We start from the raw sequence: 19,537 nt of genomic DNA on the forward strand, positions 1-19,537 counted from the left end.
TAAAATTGCCAGTGGTGAAGAATCCATCTGGGTATGTGGTTCCAATAGTTAATTACCCTCGCTATTAAACTGTGCCTTATTTTCAGTCTGATTTTGTCTACTTTCAGCTTCCAGCCATCAGATTGCATTATAGCTTTCTCTGTTACACAGAAAAGCCCATTATCAATTGTTTCTTCTCCACGTAGGTACTTACAGACTGATCAAGTCATCCCTTAACCTTCTCTTTCAGTTAGATTCAAGAAGCTCGATCTGTTTATCACTATAAAGGCAGGTTTTCCAGTCCTTTAATCCTTGCTGTGGCTCTTCTTGGAACCCTCTCCAATTTACCAATATCCTTCTTAAATTGTGGGCACCAGAACTGGACGCAGCAGCGGTTGCACCAGTGCCAAATACAGAGGTAAAATAACCTCTCTACTGCTACTCAAGTTTCCCCTGTTTGTACATCCAAGAATCATATTACTCCTTTTGGCCACAGCAACACACTGGGAGCTCATGTTCAGCTGATTATCCACCACAACTTTCTAATCTGTTTCAGAGTCCCTGCTTCCTAGGATAGAGTCCCCCATCCTGTAAGTATGCCCTGTATCCCTTGTTCCAACGTATAATTTTATATTTGGTTTGTTTGCTTGTGCCCATCTTACAGAGCATTTGGATTGCTTGTTATCAGTGACCAGTCCTCTTCATTATTTACCACTGTTCCAATTTTTGGGCCATCTGAAAATTTTATCAGTGATGATTACATTTTTTCTTTCCAGTATAGGGACAAGAACCAATAGAAATACACCCACTCAATGATGATTCCCTGTTTCCAATTACATTTTGAGAGCCAGTTTTTAATCCATTCAATGTGTACCATGTTAATTTCATATCATTTTAGTTCTTTAATCAAAATGCCTTGTGGAACCAAATTAAATATCTCACAGAAGTCTAAAAATATGACATCAATGCTATTACCTTTGTCAACCAAACTCGTAATCCCACCCAAAAAAGATATCTAGTTAGTATGGTGATTTACACAAGCTGAGGAACATCCATAGGGGCTGATTTTCTGCTGCCTTGCACCTCGTGTCTCCATTTTCATCTTTACCGAGGCTGTGTAAATGGTCGATCTGATTGGGTAGTGGTTTATACTCATTTTGCCCAGCCTCTGCATTTTAACAGCTGAAGGACAAGGACAAATTGCCTTGAACATTCCCCCTAGCACAAGGCCTATGCCTCAAAGTGCCCTCTGTGACTTCTTGGTCACTCTTAGGGCTAGATCCACCTTGGCTTAAGCTCAAATACAGCTGGCAATTTGCCTTCACTGGACTTTCTGCTTACACCTCTTATCTCACAGCTGGGTGAGTTCTCATTACCACTGACTTCTCAAGAAAAGCAAACTTGCTGTGTGGCTTGGGAGATTGCATTGTCATTGGCATGCAATTACCCTTCATGCTTTGCACACACTATATAAATACTCTCAAGTCAGAAAGAAGATAAAACAGGAATGTGTTGTTTTTCATGTTCTATCAAGGCAGCGAAAGAAACTCAGCCGTGATCCTGGGCGTGTTCAAAAGGCCCAGAGATAAAATGGCAGGCCAAATGGCATACAAGTCAAACCCACATGACTGAAGGGGGACTCTTGACCAGATTCCCAACTTGAGTGGATGTGTCTCACTGGTAGCTTGGACCTTGTATCCCATGGAGATTAAATATTTTCAGCTGAACTTCCCCAGGGTCTTGTGAATTTGACCTAAAAATGGCTGCACAATTCAGATCTGGAATCAAACTTTCTCAAAGTCTGTGGCAATTTGGGTTGGACTCATCTCTGCTTTGGCTGTATTTCTGTGATGTTCCTCAGAAGTAAGCACCACCTCTTGCTGGTATTAGCCCTTGTTGACTTTTTCCTTCCTGGACATGCTACTTTCCTCTTTAATAGGTTTCAGTCATCCAATCAGGGAGCAGACTCAATACCATATGCCTTAAGTGACCAGTCACATGCCATGAAGAACAAATGGTCAAACAGAACAGTCTGCAAAGTTCCCAGAGATTGAACAGGTTTTCCCCAAACTATTTGGCGAGTATTTGTGAATAACAAACAGATTTGTAGGAATCAGGGCTGCTCTCTAAATGACCAGTGGACAGAAAACAGGGCTGGATTTGCAACAAACGAAAAGAAATGTCACTTGCCTTTGAAAATGTAACCCAAGTATAACTAACACTGTCGTGTCTGCCTGAGTCTACAGGTGGCCACCAGCAGTGGAATAGGCAGTAGCCACCAAAGCTGGTAAAGGAGCCAGCTGGCCCCACACCCACCACATCAGACCAGGTCCTTGCAGCTCTGGAAGCTGGATGTCCTGCTAGACCTTGTTGGATAAGCTCCCTCTTAGCTGGCTCTGCCACCTGGGCTCCATTCCTTTCCCACGACCTTTTGCATGGGTCAGACTGGGAAAAAATGGCAGTGCTAACTCTCCAAACTGCCCACCCACTCATTCCTCAGAACCAAGGTCACTCCATTAGACTGTACAGATCTTCAGGTTATGATCATCCCTCTGCTTTCTATGGATCTGATCAGCAGTGACGTGATGAACAATGGTGACATTTCAGTGATCACCACTGGGCATTTCAGTAACATTCCGTTGGCATGAACGGGGCAATACACGCCTCTCAAAGCTGCTGATTCCGGCTTTCTGCAGACTCAGGCACATTGTAGCATTATACATGTGTCATATTTTACAGGTTCCCTTTGCAGCCATTTTCCTTTTTTAAAAAACAATGAAAGCTAAGACTCTGGAAAACAACATGGCAGCCACCATCAAAAAGAAGAGAGGTCCTGCTTCACAGACCTAGCATACCTGGGCCCAAATATGATCGGTTTTAGTCACTGTTGGGATGAGGACACCACTGACATCTAATGTCTGTTACAGAGTCACACACCAGGGAGAAAGGAAGTAAATATTAAACCCAGCCCCACTTCTAGTGGAGGCTGTGGGAGTCTTTGGTTCCCTTCATCAGAACTAGGGCTTGAGAATGAAGAAAGAAATTGCATAGGCCAGGAAGGAACTCCCGGTGGGCAGAGAGCCCTGTTTTCAGGGCAGGGCAGCGCTCCTCCGAAATGATGATCCTATCCTGCATTAACAGTGGCTTTTCCCCACTGGTTCTCAGGGATCATGGGCATTGAGCAGCAAACGAGCACAAACCCCCTTGGCATGAACAGTGAAACTCAACAGTGACAAACAGCAAAATCTGATCCTCTTTGTGTGGGGATTATGGTTTATGGGGGTGATTTAATAATGCATCGGACAAGCCACTTGGAGGGAGTCTAGTGGTGTCTAGTAGTTAGTGCTTGAGGCTGGGACTCCGACTTCAGGGTCTATTTCAGATGCTGACACTGACTTGATGTGTAGGCTTGGGCCAGTCACTTAACTGCTTCATGCCTCAGTTTCCTCATTGGTAAAGTGGGGATAATAATCCTCAGTGGCTTCCCATGGTGTCTAGGTGTATGATTTGTCTGATTTAACTAATGTCTGACAGTGCTGTGAGTGACAGGAGCTCTAAAAGTGCAGAGAACAGTTATTATTATAAATTATCTGGCAGTTATTCTGTGGGTAGTTTGTGCCTAGAAACATTGCCAGGCCATTCCCTGCGTTGGCCAGTCTCCTGCTTGTAGTAACTACAGGCCCAGAGAGATGCTGCCCCCTAAGTTCTGAGCCCCAGCAGTGCTAGCAGCTGGGGTAATGAGCAGCACCATCATTTAGTTTAATTCTTCATTGAAAGATTGCCCTGGGACTAGGGTGACCAGATGTCCCAATATTATAGGGACAGTCCCGATTTTTGGGTCTTTTTCTTATATAGGCTCCTATTACCCCTCACCCCCGTCCCGATTTTTCACATTTGCTGTCTGGTCACCCTACCTGGAACTGGGGGATACTGAAGAGGGAACAGTTCCTTTAGAGCTGGGGATTATGGAAATGAACCTTGGCTAAAGGGACGAAAGGCTTGCGGAGGTGAGTGCAGTTCTCATATAGTCTGAGCCAGGAGATTGATTTGAATGTGAGTGTTATTAAACCTGCCTCTGGATAGATTTGGCCTGCTCAGCAGAACCCATCGCTGCATGCACAAGAGGAGGAAGAGGAAGGAACCGTTCAAACCCAATGTCTCCTCGACTCTCTTTACTGAGTAATGGGGAGATGCATACTGGGGATCCAGCTCATAAAAGAACTCCCTTGGGCACAGGTGCTGGAACTAGGGGTGCTGGAGGTGCCGCGTGGCTTGAAGTGGTTTCCATCACACACAGGGTTTACAGTTTGGCTCAATGGCTCCCAGCACCCCCATTACAGAAATTGTTCCAGCGCCCCTGCTGTTGGAGAAAGGCGCACAGACTGTGGCAGTGCAGTGAACCTGGGAAATGCAGGAACAATCGCTAGTTATTTCTGATTAATTATTTTATCCTCCTTCTCTTGCAAAAATGGTTTATTCAGGCTTGAGCTGCAGTGGGAACAACGCTGCCGGTTGTACAGGGCCACCACCCTAATACCTAACCCGCACCACAGTGATGTTCTGTTTGGGAGACTGGGCTATAAAGGGCTAGGCATCAGCAGGAAACATGTGTGTTCTGCAGGACAAATTTATCGCAGGTCTCACGGTGTTTTTTGTTTTTCTTGAAGCCCCTGCTCCCAGAGTCAGGTGATTCTGGCTGAATCTCATCTCAGCTGTTAATGAAAAGGAAGCTGGGAGCTATCACTGAGTTGCTATCCCAGCATGCGCCCTGAAGGCTGCACGTGGCAATGCAGCTGCTCTCCCTCAGTTTCCCCACAATTATCTTCACCCTATTCCAGCAGTAGAGATGACTGGTCCTTCTGGCTAAGCTACTTTAAAGCAGTCAACCCTTTCTGGGGTAATAGAAACACTTAGTCCAAGTCCAACAAATGCACCAAACAAAAGAATTCTCACTCCAGCTGGGCTCAGCCTTCAGCACCCTTCTGATCTATAGCACCCCCAGCATCTATAGCCTATCTTCCTGCTTAGCGACCGGTCCCATGGCTCTTCTCTGATCAGCCCTCCAACCCAGGTCTATACTCCCCCTCTGATCAACCCTCCAACTCAGGTCTATGCTCCTCCTATAGGCTCCAGAGGGCCAGTCCCTGGTCCAAGAGGGGATCCACCCCCCCCCCACAGGTGCAGGTCTCTGTTCTCGTTCCCATACAACCCCCAGTTGCTGGGTTTTCCTCCTATTCAATCCAGCGCTCAGCACAGGTGGAGCAGAGCAGAGCTAGCCGAACCCAGGGCTGCTCTTTAACCCCTTCCTGTCTGCGGTGGGGTTCGTCTGCCCCATCACAGAGCCTTGCCAGTTGTGGAGAAAAGCATGAACATGTGACTTCCAAAGGCTCCATCAGGACAAGGATCCAAATCATATGAATGTTAAAATCTGATGATTTTGGGAGTCCTGGGGTTGGCAAAACCATTGTTCATAGGTCTGTTGAGTCAGTGAAGGAGCTATTGCAAACAGCTTCCTGTTCCTCTGACAGACAGGTTCATAGCATGTGCATGTGCATGGTTGTGGTGTGTGTGTGTGCGCCTGTGCATGCATGTGTGTGCACATTTGCCTACTGCCACGCAAAGTAAAATATGAACCATTTTTAAATGTCTTTGTCACGGGGACTGCTACTCATAACTGGAGCGCCTACTTCTGACTGCATCTGGAGATTAGCTTTGCCAGCCTGACATCCTCTTCTCATGGTTCCTTGGCCCGTTGTCTTACTCTCCCATTCTGCAGCCCCCTCCCCCTTACTCCTCAGGAGATGCTGCACCTCGTCTCTGTGGCTTAGCCCTTCAGCCAAGTCACCAGACTCCTCCCCTTGTGGGGTACTATCCCAGCCCTCAGCGCCATCCCCGGCAGTCCTTAACACCGCTGCCCAGGCTGAGCCATTCCCTCCGTGCTTAAAACAAATGGACACGGACAGTCTTCAAGTTCCCTGCCCAGATTGTGCCACTCAGTGAGTGGCCAGAAGGGGAATCCGGGCCCACCCTCTACTCTGGGTTCCAGTCCAAGGCTCTATCACCAGCAGCGAAGGGCTGGACAACCACAAACCTTCCTGCCACTCCCCTGGACTACGTCCCATCTTGCCTATCCCAGGCTTGCATTCTCTACCATCTAGCCAACCCCCTTTTCTCTGCAGAAAAGATACTACTTGATCGCTGGTCACGGGAGGCTCATGCACACCAATGTGGGGTGCACCCTGTGCACAGGGAGAAGGAGTGGCTGCTTAGCACGATGATCAGCTGGAAATGCCAGCCCCTGTCCTGGGGAATCTGACCCTGTATCCCTGTATGTGCAGCATAATCCCAGTGAGGTTCTGTTGGTGCTGGGCTGCCTCACACAGCGTCCTCCATTCCTGGCAGCTGCGCTAACACCTAGCGGGAGAGAGGAGTCCCCTTCCTTATGCCTGGTAATGATGGTAACCCCCTCGTTGCCACGTAAGCACCTCCACACAGTGTACATGCGCATGGACAAGTCATTTGGGGGCGTCAGGAGCGTGAGAGGGTACTTGTAGTACCCAGCTGAGGATCTCAAAGAGCTTTGGAAACATAAATGAGTTCCGCCTCATAAACCTCCTCATGTAACACGTGGGAAACTGGGGCCCGGAGAAGCACTGGAACAGAGCTGCCCATAGAACACTGTGACTGTTTTGGCCGCAGAGGCAGCGTACTTATGCCGACACTCCCATCTTTACTATGGCCTTGCTTCTCCCCCCCTCATTTATCGGCTTATCCAGCAGTTGTGTCAGAATCCTAGACTGTCTTTGTAACTAAGTTACTTAGATAATCCCCATAACCATAACAACAGAGCATCTCACAAGCTGTAATTATTTAGCCTCGCTGCTCTGTGCAGTAGGGCAGTGCTGTCACCCCCTTTGCACAGCTGTAAGTGACTAAATCAAGGTCCCACAGGAAGACCGTGGTGGACTAGGGAATCGAACTGAGCATTCCTGGGTCCTAGGTGAATGTCCAAACCTTCTGTGAGTGCTTTGCTGTGGGGACTGGACTTATAACCTGTACAACACCCAGCACAATGGGGCTTTGCTCCCTGGAGAGCAGTAACACTAGTAGCATTGTAAATGTATTACAATGGCGTTCTAACCCCAGCCTGTCCCCCTCCCCCTCGGCAGACAGCACCTCCCCAAAACAGAGGGGTGTTATGTCTGGATTCCGGGGGAGAAGGAAAGCACAGACTCCAGCAAAGAAGAAGACAGCAAGCCAAGCAGCGTGTTAGGTTACTCCCCATATGATCGATGTGGCATGCTGGCGGCTCTCAGACACTCCCCGGTAGCCCCAGGTGAAGCAGCCCGAAAGAATCTCTGTCCCCCTCCCCCCACTGTAGTGACATAGAAATAAGTTTGTTTACTTGCCATGTTTAATTCTTGCTTCCCTTGAGTTTCCTGGTTGTTCAGACTGTTCCTTGTTTATCTTTCCAGACAATCTCCATTGCCTTTGTTTGGCTTCCAGAAAATCAGTGTTCGAGCTGGGCAGGAGGAAGAGATAAGCCAATGGCTTCCTCTCCGAGATCATTAGCCTGGCGAGTCGGGAGAAGGCAAACAGCAGTGCAAGAGTTCATGCTCTTGCCACTGGGCTGCAGTCTGACACCATCTTGCTTTTTCTCATGGAGGCCACTGAACATGCTCTGTGCCTCCACGACGTTCTGTCCTGAGCTAAATCCGGCATGTTACAAGGTAGGATGTCAGTGAGGGACAGGTGTCTGTTGACACTGTCTGGCCATTGTGTTTTAGGTATTCCGGTATATCGCTTTCATTGGGTCAAAGTTGAAGATAATTCTCACAGGAAGTCAGTAGGCATTCGGCGCAGCTGGCCATGCCATCACAGAGAGCGTCGGGTGACCGTTTGAGAGAGCGGGACTTGTTATGTTAGAAAATGGATCTCTTCATTTGACTTGAATTTCTGCCATTTGATTTAATCTTTCAGAGACGCTTGGTAGTGAGGGGTATGTTTCAGTCTCACAGGGCAGATTGCTGACCACCAACGCATTATATAGCCTTGGCTTCATCTCTCTATGGATCAGGATGTTCAATTTGCAAAAGATGTTCTTAATGGGGAGCCCCATTGCTGACAATGCTTTTGCAGTGTGGCCTTCAAGTTGTTTCTCATTGCCACCCACGTAATCAACAACAGAGCCAAGGAGGGTGAAATTATTGACAATCTCAACTGGGTGGTCGCTCACTAATAGGCTAGAGCCCCTGGCATATTCATGTTCAACCAGAAGAATTTTGGTTTTACCCCAGTTAATTTTCAGGGTGACTTTTGCCACTGAGCTTCCCAGGGCTTTAAGAACCACAACTAGCTCGTCCATTGGTTCCACAACTAGTGCTATGTCATTAGCAAAGTCAGTGTTGGTGAGGTTCTTATCATCAAGGCAGATGTGTAAAATGTATTTAATTAGTGTCTCATCAAGCAAGCAGTCTATGATGGCATTGAAGAGTTCTGGGGCAGCAAAACGTCCTTGCTGAATGCCCGACCTAATTCAGAAGACCGCGGTTCTTTTCCCATTTACAAGAATGCAGCTTGAGGAGTCATCATATAGGAGCTGGACCATTCTACAAGGAGGCTGGTGAGTTTCGAGATCAGCCACATGCTGCCTTTAATTTGTACCCATCTATAATTTGTACCCATCTATAATGTCCCCTCTCTAAGGCAAACCATCTCTCCTCAGAGTCTGGCTGTAGTCTAGGACCTTCCTTAGTCGAGAAATGCCCCCTCTCACCCCCATGCCATCCTGCAAGCAGCAGAGGTGCCTGGATTCAGAAGGGCTTCTCAGTTTTGGGATTTACAACCCTCTCCCCTCCTGCATCTCTATGTGTGACATAACCTGGGCCAGCTCACCTCTCAGGCATGCTGCAAAGCCCAGATGGGGAGGCAGCCCTTTGAGGAGAGCTGAGGTAGTTGTGGGAGGGGCTGGTTTGTGGGTAGGTGAGGTGGGGGGGGCGTTGTTTTGTGGCTCTGGGGTAGGGAGATACGCAATGTGGTTTTGATGTTCTAATTATTTGTGTGCCAGGCTTTTAATTGTCGCCCCATGCCTAATGCTTTTCAGAAGGTGTGAGTTAGTGCGGTGTTTAAATCCAAATAAATAATCATTTTCATTGCCCTCCTTGGACCCCTACTGTCTCTGGTGTGTGAAAAAATGTATCAGACCGAGAGACAGGCCCCTATCCGAGGGACACTGTGGTGTCTGAAGGCAAGACTTTGACTTGCCTGGTAGCCCAAAGGAGAGAAATAATGATAGAATTTAACATCGGATATTGAATGTGATACTTTGTAACATAAAAGCAAAATCACGGCAAAATTATCATCTTAATTGTATTAATGCCGCCAATTAGAGACACAGCTCGTGTTGCGCAGCAGGAGAGTTCCAGGATGGAAGGGAAGATAAATGATCTGCAAACTCCTCGTTTTGTCTTTGTAAATTATCACCCCCAGGTATTTAATAGAGTCGCTAGCCCTGATCACTGAGCACTGTTCTGAGAGTGCATTAAGGAAGAGCCTACAGACCTGCTCTGTTTTGTCCAAAGTAGCTGAAGTTGTTGCACTGCCCAGAGTTGAATTGGAAAGGAGAATTGGGGTCTAAATCACATATCATCAGCACACAGCAAAACAGAACTGAGCGAGTTTGTAAACCTGATACACTGCAGCTTGCTAGGCCTGGTCCAGCTCCCATTAGTGCCATCACAATGAGAGAATTAGGCAGCTGGCATGCTGTGATCATGTGATCAGAATCCTTTCCTTCTTACCGCCTTGTGCTTCCCCACCTGTTGTCTCTCATCTTATCCTTAGATTGGAAGGTCTTTGGGGAGGGACTATCTCTTTGTTCTGTGTCTATATAGCGCCTAGCGCAATGGGGGTGGGGTTCCTAAGTCTCCTGCAATACAAATCACAGAAGGACCATGCTGACTTCAGTCGGAGCTGGACTTGGCCCTCTGAGCTATAAACAAGGAGGTTTCATCATCAACTATGATGATGAAAAAGGGATGCGTTTTGAGACGACCTTGGTCAGTTCCTTGAGGCAGTGAAAAGCAGGAAGAGGTATTGTTATTTGTGACTATTGAGTGGACTGAAGAAGCCTAGAAAAAAGTAATCCAGATTATAGATTCTCCAAAATTCTCTGTCTTCAGAACATTCAGGAGGGATCGTTCAATATCTCAGGAAAAGTACTTGATGCTTCAGGACCTCCAGACACAAAAGGTTCTTCACTGGCAATAAAGTATGTGGAGAAAATTCTCAATATCATGGTTCATGCCTAGCATTTCATTTGGTTTTTCCATGAAGGTCCCATCATTGAGATGTTTAGATTAAATATTCTGACTATTGCAAATGGGTTGAATCAAACACCTGCTCCAAACAGGCCTGGACTCCAAGGTGTTTACCATCTGGACTCCAATGTAGGGACAAATGTTGAAGATTTGACCATGTCCACTTTGAATCTTTCCTCCTAAGTCGATTCCTTTTGCTCATATCTTCTAATGCACTTCTAATCTATTGTTGTCTTTTTAGTAGTGAGGTGCCCAGAATGGAATGTAGTGCCCCAGGTAATGCTAAACTCAAGCCAAGGAAACAGAGCTGTCCTATTCTTGTGTTGCCTTGCAGACGTGCAAAACCATGGTTGTTTTGGGTTCGTAAAACCTCATTCACTGGGATTTAGCTTGGAAAGCAGGGCTGGTTCTGATCCAGGTCCTTGTATGCAAATCTGCAAGATTCACACAGAAAGGGGGAATTCAGGATAAATAGTTCTAGTATGGGCTCATATCTAACAAGAATCCCCTTTCAAATTCACAGTGTTCCATTACCAACCCCCTACTTGGCTCCTGGCTCTGCAGATATGGGCTCCAAAGTCAATGAAGAGCAGAGCTGAGTGTGTCACTCAGCAGTTCCATAGTTAGATTCACCTCGCCTAGCTTAGCCTAGAGAGGTTATGTGGTCCTGTGGCTAGAGTACTAGATTATGAATCGGGAGAGCTGGGTACTCCACCCACTGCTGACCTATTTTGTGACCCCAGGCATATCACTTCCTCTCTCTCTGGTCCCGCTCTCCCATTTACCTTGTCAATTTAAATTTTAAACTCTTTGGGGCAGGTACCGTCTCTCATTACATGTGCAGTTCCTGGTACACCTCTACCTCAATATAACGCTGTCCTCGGGAGCCAAAAAATCTTACCGCGTTATAGGTGAAACCGCGTTATATCGAACTTGCTTTGATCTACCGGAGTGCGCAGCCCCGCCCACCCGGAGCACTGCTTTATCGCATTATATCCGAATTCATGTTATATCGGGTCGTGTTATATCGGGGTAGAGGTGTATAATGGGTCTCTGATCTTGGTTGGGGCCTCTAGGCACAACTACAATCATAATAAAGTAATAATAAAACCCAGTTTAGAAACCTATTCAGTCATTGCCAAGGAAGGAGCAGTGACCTACAGAAGAACTCTGAAGGGGAATCCTAGAAAGGAAGGGGATGATCCGCTTAATTGGGAGGTTACAACCTCCAATGGGCTTGCGCTCTTTTCAGCAAGGCTGCAAAGTGAGCTGTGAACTCTGGCAGCGACCCCTCCGCGTGGAGCCGTCGCACTGGTGAAGAAAAGGCGGCTGTGTAAACAGGCAAGAAGAGGAAGCAATATTAAGTCAAAATAAATGCCCATGAAATTCTTTCCATTGTAATTCACTGAATGCAAGAGCTGAGATGCTGAGGCCATGAATTCCAGAGCAGGGGCAGCAGGAACAGGGGTGGCTAGGAAGGGGAAAAAATATTGTAAAACATAATGATCAAACAGTCAGGGAGGGCAAGGACCATTAAAACATCAAAAGTCCTGGCAATTGTTTTGGATGAGAATGTTTTCAAAAGTATTTGTTTATGTTGGATGGGAGTGTTGGCTTTGAACAATGGGTGAACTTTTGCAAAGCAGGGAAAATCCACTCCACTCGTTACCATCAGGTCTCTTTCTTTTCTTTGTGTTAAATAGTATAAAACAGGAGAAAGCTTGGAAAATCCATAGGCATCTTATGGCATAACTGTCCTCTCTGGGGCTTCCTGCATCCCTTTTGGAAACATCTGGTGCTGGCCACTGTCAGAGACAGAAGACTGGACTGGATGGACATCTGGTGTAATCCACTCCTATATATTCATGGTGACATGTGTTATTTATAATAGTCCTGCATCTCTGATTTAAGATGCAGATACAGTGGCCTCTTGCTACGGAATCAGTGTCCAGGTATGATTTGTTCCCATGGACTCAGGTACCATTTCTTTCAGCTACAGTCAGCATGCAGACAGCATGGGAGCAAAGAGTAGGGCATTAGTCCCAGCTGATCCCACACTCTGAACATTTCAGTGTCTCCAATCCCTAGTTTTGTGGTTAATTTTACCATGCTGAGGCATGTGTGGCACATACTTTTGTATCTTCCATTATCATGAACTGATGTGACTTCACGATAAAATATGTAGGGTGAGGAGTGCAGGGCTTAGTGGATTTGGGGGCTGGTAGAGGAGAAGATCTTTAAGAATAGCCTGAACATTGTATGAGTTTTGGGTTCCTGATATGGGGATTGTCGTATGGAACTTATTACTTACAAGTTATGTGCTTTCTGGTAGCCCCTACAGGCCTTAAACAAGATTGGACCCCATTGTTCTGGGCGCTGTACAAACACATAGTGAGAAACAGTCCCTTCCCCAAAAAGTTTGCAATCAAAGTAGACAAGACAGTGAAAGGACACATATTATTCCCCCTTCACAGATGGTGAACTGTGGCATGGAGACATTAAGTGACTTGAGAAGGGTTACCCCAGGAGTCTGTGGCAGAGCCACGAATTGAAGCCAAAGCCCCCGAACTCCAGTTCTGTGCCTTTGCCACAAAACCAGTCTCTCTGGACACACGTTCTGTAGCAACTGTTGTCGGGGACAGATCCCCAGTTCGCCGAAGAATTTTGCCTGGACAGTTTTCTCAAATGCTGGCAACTCTGACCCCAGTGGTAGATGGGGAAATCTGCCTCATCTGGCTCTGTACACACCCTAGCAGGGGAATCTGGAGTGCAGCCGCTCATGCCAGCACCCAGCTCCCTGCGCTGAGAATCAAAGAGCCTCGGTGAACACAGCTGCAAACAAAGACATGAAAGAGACCTGAGTCTGTAACATCTCTGTCCTTATGGGAGGCACAAATAAGAGGGTGACCCACAAAGTGGTTCTTGCCCCTGGGGCTGGTCCTGCCCTCCCTGCCTGGGCATCTGGGCCTACTCCTTGGTCAGTGCAAGAGGGAGGGAGACCATCTCAATGGCCTGACATGGCTTCTGTATTAGGCCCGTAGACAGGATCCATATAGTGGGGGAGGCTGGGCAGAGCGAGCTTTGAACATAGTGCCCACCTTGACTCCAAGGAGGCCACTGCTTCTCCTTGGTGGGGAGTTTGTGGGAGTTTGTGGGAAGCACCTGAGTCTCCCAGGAATGGCCTGAGGGGACGGGAAAAACGTACGTCTCTCACTTCTCCCCATAAGGAAGAGAAAGCCTGAGGTATCCCACATCACAGGGCCCATTTCACAGCTTCTGATGAATCTCAGGTCACTGCAAACAGGCTCACTGTATGCATAAACCATCCCCCTCCCTGAACCCTGGAAAGTTCCAGATCCACATCTGGGTCTGAGTTTAATGGCAGAGAGACACAAAGAAGGGGGGTGGGGGCAATCAAATGAGTTTGAGAACCACTGAGCTCGACTGTATCTTTTTAGAAAGACATCCAATCTTGAGAGAGAGAGAGTGAGTGTGTGTGTGTTTCCACTGCCCTTTGCTGGCTGGGACAATGAGTGCATGTGTGGGGGAGGGGTACACCACTCCCTGCTAGTAAATATGGCTCAGCTGTGTGTCATAGACCCTGTGCTGTTCACAGCTAGTGGGGATTCTCCTTAGCAAAGTGGCAGGGGCCTGTGCAGGAGAAGGAGCCAGGTTCTATCCCTGCTGACTATGTGGAGCTCGGAGAGGCTGTGTTGTGCAGCAGAGGTTAGTGAAAATGATGTAGACCTTGTTGGACAGGGATTTGTTGCTATCTAATCATTCATCTGATACCCAGAAGGCCCCATATCAGGTGTAAGTACGTTAACACCATGACTTGCTACCTGGCCTTAAATTCTCAAAGAGTATTTCACAGAGACCCCTGTGGGAGGTGCCAGGGCTCAGGGTGTCAGCCCTGCGGGTTTAAAAATATTTACTAGAGCTCCGCTCCGGACAGCTCTGGCTCAATTTAAGCCCTGCTTGCTACATACATATGCTACAGATCTGTTCCATGGATTTCCCTACCACTCCTGACTGTAAAATGCCCCCCTCTGACACACAGCATGCACATCTCTGTTGTAGCCAGTGGGGCATTTCCAGAGTCCATCCATGGGCGAGGATGGTGGAGGAGGAAGGGAAGAGGATATGGCAAATCCTATGGCAGGAGGGCTTTCCCCTCTGCAGCCCCGGGACAATGGATGGCTGTTCCTTGAGTGTCCCATATGTTCCAGGACACATTGAGCCTTGCAAGCTAAATATTTAGTCTTTCCTGAATTCAAATACTTCCTGAGCTCCTGGGTTTGTTATTTTCATATATTTGCCTTTGTTTCACTAGATTAGAGCAGTGGGGTTTGTAGATAGGGACTCTATTCTTGGCAGAGAGCAAAGTATTATTAACATTCCTTATCGCAGGAGTGTATATTATTGTGTGACATTGCACAGAGTAACCTTAACATAAAAACCCTCCCCTGTCATTTGTTGAATGTTCCGAGCGTTGTTTTGGCTGTCAGCCGCTTTGTGTGGCTTTGAGCAGAGACACTAGCCCTCTGGGTTATAAACGGCCTTTTCCACTCTTCTGCCAACCCCTGGCCATTCATGCCCCAGAAAAGGGCACATCTGACAGCATCTTTCTTGGGGCCGAGGGACATGGTGTGGCAGAGGCAGGGACACTACCTGGTCTCCAGTGAAGAAGAGTTAATTCCACTTCAGTTTCCTCCTTCCTTTGCAAAGGTGGCAGGGGAAGGGGTATGAACTGCTTGCTTGGGAGAGATATAAGCACTTTGAAAATTACTTCTGAGTCTGCCCTGTGGCCATCTTTTAGCAGCTCCTAATCCCCACGTCCCCTTTGGTGTTTGGCCAGGCCAGGAGATTTGGGCAGGGAGAAGACCCTCTGTTCTCAGGAGACTTTACCGAGGGCTCAGACTATGTCAAATTTTCAATAGGGTACTTGAGCAAGTGTTTAATTTGCTCCTTTATCCATAGCCCATGTGTGACAGTGGAGTTATGCACAAATAGGACAATGTACCTGCTCCTTGTTTGTTTTATGGCTCCTAAAGATGTGCTAGGCACTCTCCAGAAACATGGGGAAAGCTAAGGTGCTGAAGTGCTCATGGTTTAAGAGAGTCTGATTGCTGGAGCTGGCTGTGATTTTTTGTTCATAATATTTTTGACTAAAAATGGCTTTTTCATTAAAATGGAAATTTCTGCAGGAAACTTCCATTTTTAATGCTTTTTCCCTCAGTTTTTTTGTTGTTGAAAAACTGAAACTTTTTTGGTGACCAAAAACTGAAAATGTTTTAAATTTGTTTGGCTTTTAGCAGCTAAAATCTGGAAGATTTCAGCCTGCCAGGTGAAAATTTGGAATAAAACCAAAGATGTTTTCTGGACCGGCTTTTTGGTTTTCAGTTGCTGGAAAAGGAAACAATTGCAGTTTTCAGCTTTTCAATCTTTTTAACAAAACTGAACAAATGAATGGAAAAGTTTCCTGGCCATCTCTCCTGATTACACTTTCTGATTGACCTATAAAGATTCACTTTGAGTTGTGCGGAAGGATTTTCTGTTGTCCCTCCCTCTGGAGACCGAAGTTGTTGTTTGTTAGCGACATTTACCCCAATAAGAAAGGATGAAGGTTCATTTAGCTTTAGTGGTTTCTACTTGGAGCTTCATTTGGTCTCTTTCGTTCCATAGTCTAAGGGTTCAACGTTCTATGTTCCAGACAAAGATGAGGCTGTTTGGCCGGGTTGTAATGGGACGAGAGCACAGTCCAGCTGTATGGAGTTAGCTGATCAATGTGAGGTAACAGTGAATTGTCTTAGAAATGTAACCCACTATATTACACATATATTAAATGCAAAGCCTGTATTAATGCACCGTTAAGGCTGCACAAGTGTGATCCGTTTGGAAATGCAAAGTTAAGTTTCCAGCAGCAAGACTGGTTCAATCGAGATGCACTTCCTGCATGTTTTTGGGACACACACTTTACAACTTAAATGGTGATGTATCAAGCTACACATTGACCCAGAAAAACAGGGCATAGAAAGTGCTGCATACATGCAGTGTGCCAAATTAGTGTTGCTGTCAGAACCTTAACTCTTGCTGTTCCTGACTGTACGTGGTTTTATATGTGACTTGTTCGCTGATCAAACGAGAGCAGCCGCAAAGGCAGTAACTCATCCTCACTCAACTCATCCTCATGCCTAATGAAGAGTTATTTACATGCTAGCATTAGTAAATGCAAACGACCACATGGCTACACCAGACTCCTGAATGGCCCCAAGTTTCCTGTACAGCGTATGTGATCAGTCCCTGACCTAGATTGCATTGGAGCTCGTTAGAAGACTGTTAACTGGTGACTCATTATAAAGCAAGTTGCAGTGGTTGGAAGGCACTGACAACTGGCATTAGGGGCAAACTCACCTCCTGGGTAACGGACAAATCTGAACCGCTCACCACATGGATTGGGCAGAGATAGACACATGGATCGAGCAGTATCTCAGAGAGCTATTTTTCTAGTGAAAAGGATCAGATCCCTGACAGGGCCGGCTCCAGGCACCAGCGCAGGAAGCAGGTGCTTGGGGCGGCCAATGGAAAGGGGCGGCACATCCAGGTCTTCGGCAGCAATTCGGCGGTGGGTAGGGTGACCAGACGTCCCGATAAAATCGGGACCGTCCCAATTTTTCAGTGTTTGTCCCATGTCCCGACTGATCTCCGGTCGGGACGCAATTTGTCCCGATATTTCGCTCCGTCGGCAACACTCGGCTTTTTTTTTTTTTTTTTGCTCCATTGGCGGACCCCCCCCCCCACCTGGTGTCCCGATATTTTGTTCCTCTCATCTGGTCACCCTAATGGCGGGTCCCTCAGTCCCTCTCGGAAGGAAGGACCGGCCGCCGAATTGCCACCAAAGAATGAAGTGCCACCGATCCCGTTTTTTTTTTTCTCTTGGGGCGGCAAAAAAGCTCAAGCCGGCCCTGATCCCTGAACTAGCAGGGCATATTGACTATCCTGAAAACCAGGTCAGATATAAACACCTGAAGGCAAACAGACACTAGAATCGTGCTTTCATGTAGTCATTTGTGCAGGTGCAAGTCTCTCCCACTACTCTTTTCCTGCATGTCACTGACAAATGCCATTTAGTTAAGCTTAACAGAAGTATGTTTAATAATTAGCAGAGATCTGGAGGGACAGCCTGTTTGCAGCTCTATTGCTCACAGAGGGGTAAAATAAGGTTATGTCACTCAGAGGTGTGAATAAGCCAATCCCTTGAATGGCATCAGTTACACCGACCTAAGCGCCAGTGTGGACAGCGCTGTCTCTCCCGCAGACACAGTGACCACCTCTCACGGCGGTGGTTTTATGCCGATGGGAGAGCTCTCTCCTGTCAGCACAGAGCGTCTTCACCAGAGGCAGGGGATTTTGAGAAGCGGGTGGGACTAGATCTCCTCCTGAGGTCTCTTCCAACCCTGATCTTCGATGATTCTATGATGAGCTACGGTGCTGAAGCTGCACCGATGTAGCGGTGCCGATGTAGCGCTGCTCATGTACACTAGCCCCAAGAGCACGTGGGCACGGGGAGGAACGCTGGGTGCCGAACACGTGCAGCAGCAGGAGCTCAGGATGCTCTCGTCCGTCTCTTTGTGACGTAGCCCAAGGTCTGTTGTCGTCACTGCCCCAGGGTTTCCCCGCGTCTCTCCAGCACCATCTGGCCTTTCATGCCTAGAAGTTAGGGATGGCAAAGGCCTGTTAAATTATTGCTGGTCCATTCCTCTGAGGCCAGAGGAGGGTTGTCCCCTCTACAGCATGTTCTCTAGCACGCCCTCCCCTCCAGTTCGGAACGTCCCATGACAGGCGGTGTCCACCTGTCCTCTTAAGTGTTATTCGATCAGTCTCGTGCACCATCACCATGGACCTGGGCACCTGGCATGTGTTATAACCAGCAGGAGAGAGTGCAGCACCCACTCCCGGCACTGCCGCCCAGCTGTGGTACATGCTCTTTTGAGAAGCTGCATTGCCAGAGCCCCTTCTGCCCTGGCTCAGCGCTGCCAGTTCTCACGTGCTCTCTATGGCATCGTCTGCGTGACACACGCATTTCAAATGCCCTCCATGGCTTGAAGGATTCGCTTCTGAAAGCCGCTTTTCCGCTGCCTTGTGTCATTTACAGCAGTGCAGAGCGAATGGAAAATGCTCCTGGATCAGAATGGGAGCATTGTACACAAGTGCGAGCCGGTGGAGGTTCAGGCTCTGAGTCTGCAATGCAGGCCCCCTCCAGCTGTGCCTTAACCCACTGTCTGCTACAGCCATCTGTAGCGAGTGACAAGCCAAAGCCTCAGCCATCTCCCTGTCCTCTGCTGTTCACTAAGGAATCGCTTCCTCCCACCTACCAACCCCCCACCGCCTCTCCACCCCCACCCCCCTGGGCTTCCCCTGCCTGGTTTCAGCCACTTATAGTTTCTGCAGCTTCAGGAGTCCCAGCACAGGGGCTTGCTGGTCTCTGTTCCTATTCTCTCTCCTTGCATCTGTCTCTCTCTCCATTCCACCCCGCCGTCAAACTCTTTCACGCTATTTTATCTCCATCTAATGTCACTCTCCCCCGTCTATCAAAGCCTTCTCTCATCTAGCCTAGCCTTGCTCTGGCATTCTGCTGTTGGCAGTTAGGCCTTTTGGTCCCCACCTTTCAGTCTCCTCTGAAATTCCCCTTTATGGCTTTGTTTTGCTTTTATGGCCTTTTACAATATTTGCATGGTACCAAGGCCCTTTCCCTTTCTGCCCCCCTCCCCTCCCCCCCAGGATTATTACACTGTTTGTGGCTTTTATTGCCTTCCCTCATCTCGACCAATTTCATCAGCAGGAATGTGATCACGCCCCCCAGAGCTGATCGGTGTGACATGCATGGATTTTCCATGAACAAATCATGCCAAACCAGCTTGATTTCCTTCTTTGACAGGTAACTGATTTGGAGGATAGGGGGAATGTGGTGGACATAACATACCTAGACTTCAGTAAGGCTTTTGACACCGTCCCACATGACATTCTGATCTTGAACCCACATGGAGAAACTAGAAAGGATCCAGAGGCGAGCGACAAAGATGATCAAAGATGATCAACGGGATGGAATGCAAGCCGTGTGAGCAAAAGCTGGGTCTCTTTAGCTTGGAAAAGAGGAGATTAAGGGGGGACATGATAGCGGTCTTCAAATACTTGAACGGGTGCCATAAAAAAGATGGAAAAACAGAACAGGTCATGTG

General features: G+C 47.6%; 1 long non-coding RNA gene across 1 annotated transcript in view; it reads left to right on the forward strand.

Annotated features, from left to right (window-relative positions):
• Window positions 1–19,537, forward strand: part of LOC117868322 — a 29,463-nt gene that overhangs the window by 595 nt on the left and 9,331 nt on the right. Inside the window, exons 2-3 of the long non-coding RNA XR_004643605.1 lie at window positions 7,455–8,602; window positions 10,161–10,249. This is a non-coding gene — a long non-coding RNA (uncharacterized LOC117868322). The remainder of the gene's footprint in view (window positions 1–7,454; window positions 8,603–10,160; window positions 10,250–19,537) is intronic.

This window comes from Trachemys scripta, chromosome 20 (assembly GCF_013100865.1).
Source record: "Trachemys scripta elegans isolate TJP31775 chromosome 20, CAS_Tse_1.0, whole genome shotgun sequence".
In the NCBI taxonomy this organism is placed as follows: domain Eukaryota; kingdom Metazoa; phylum Chordata; order Testudines; family Emydidae; genus Trachemys; species Trachemys scripta.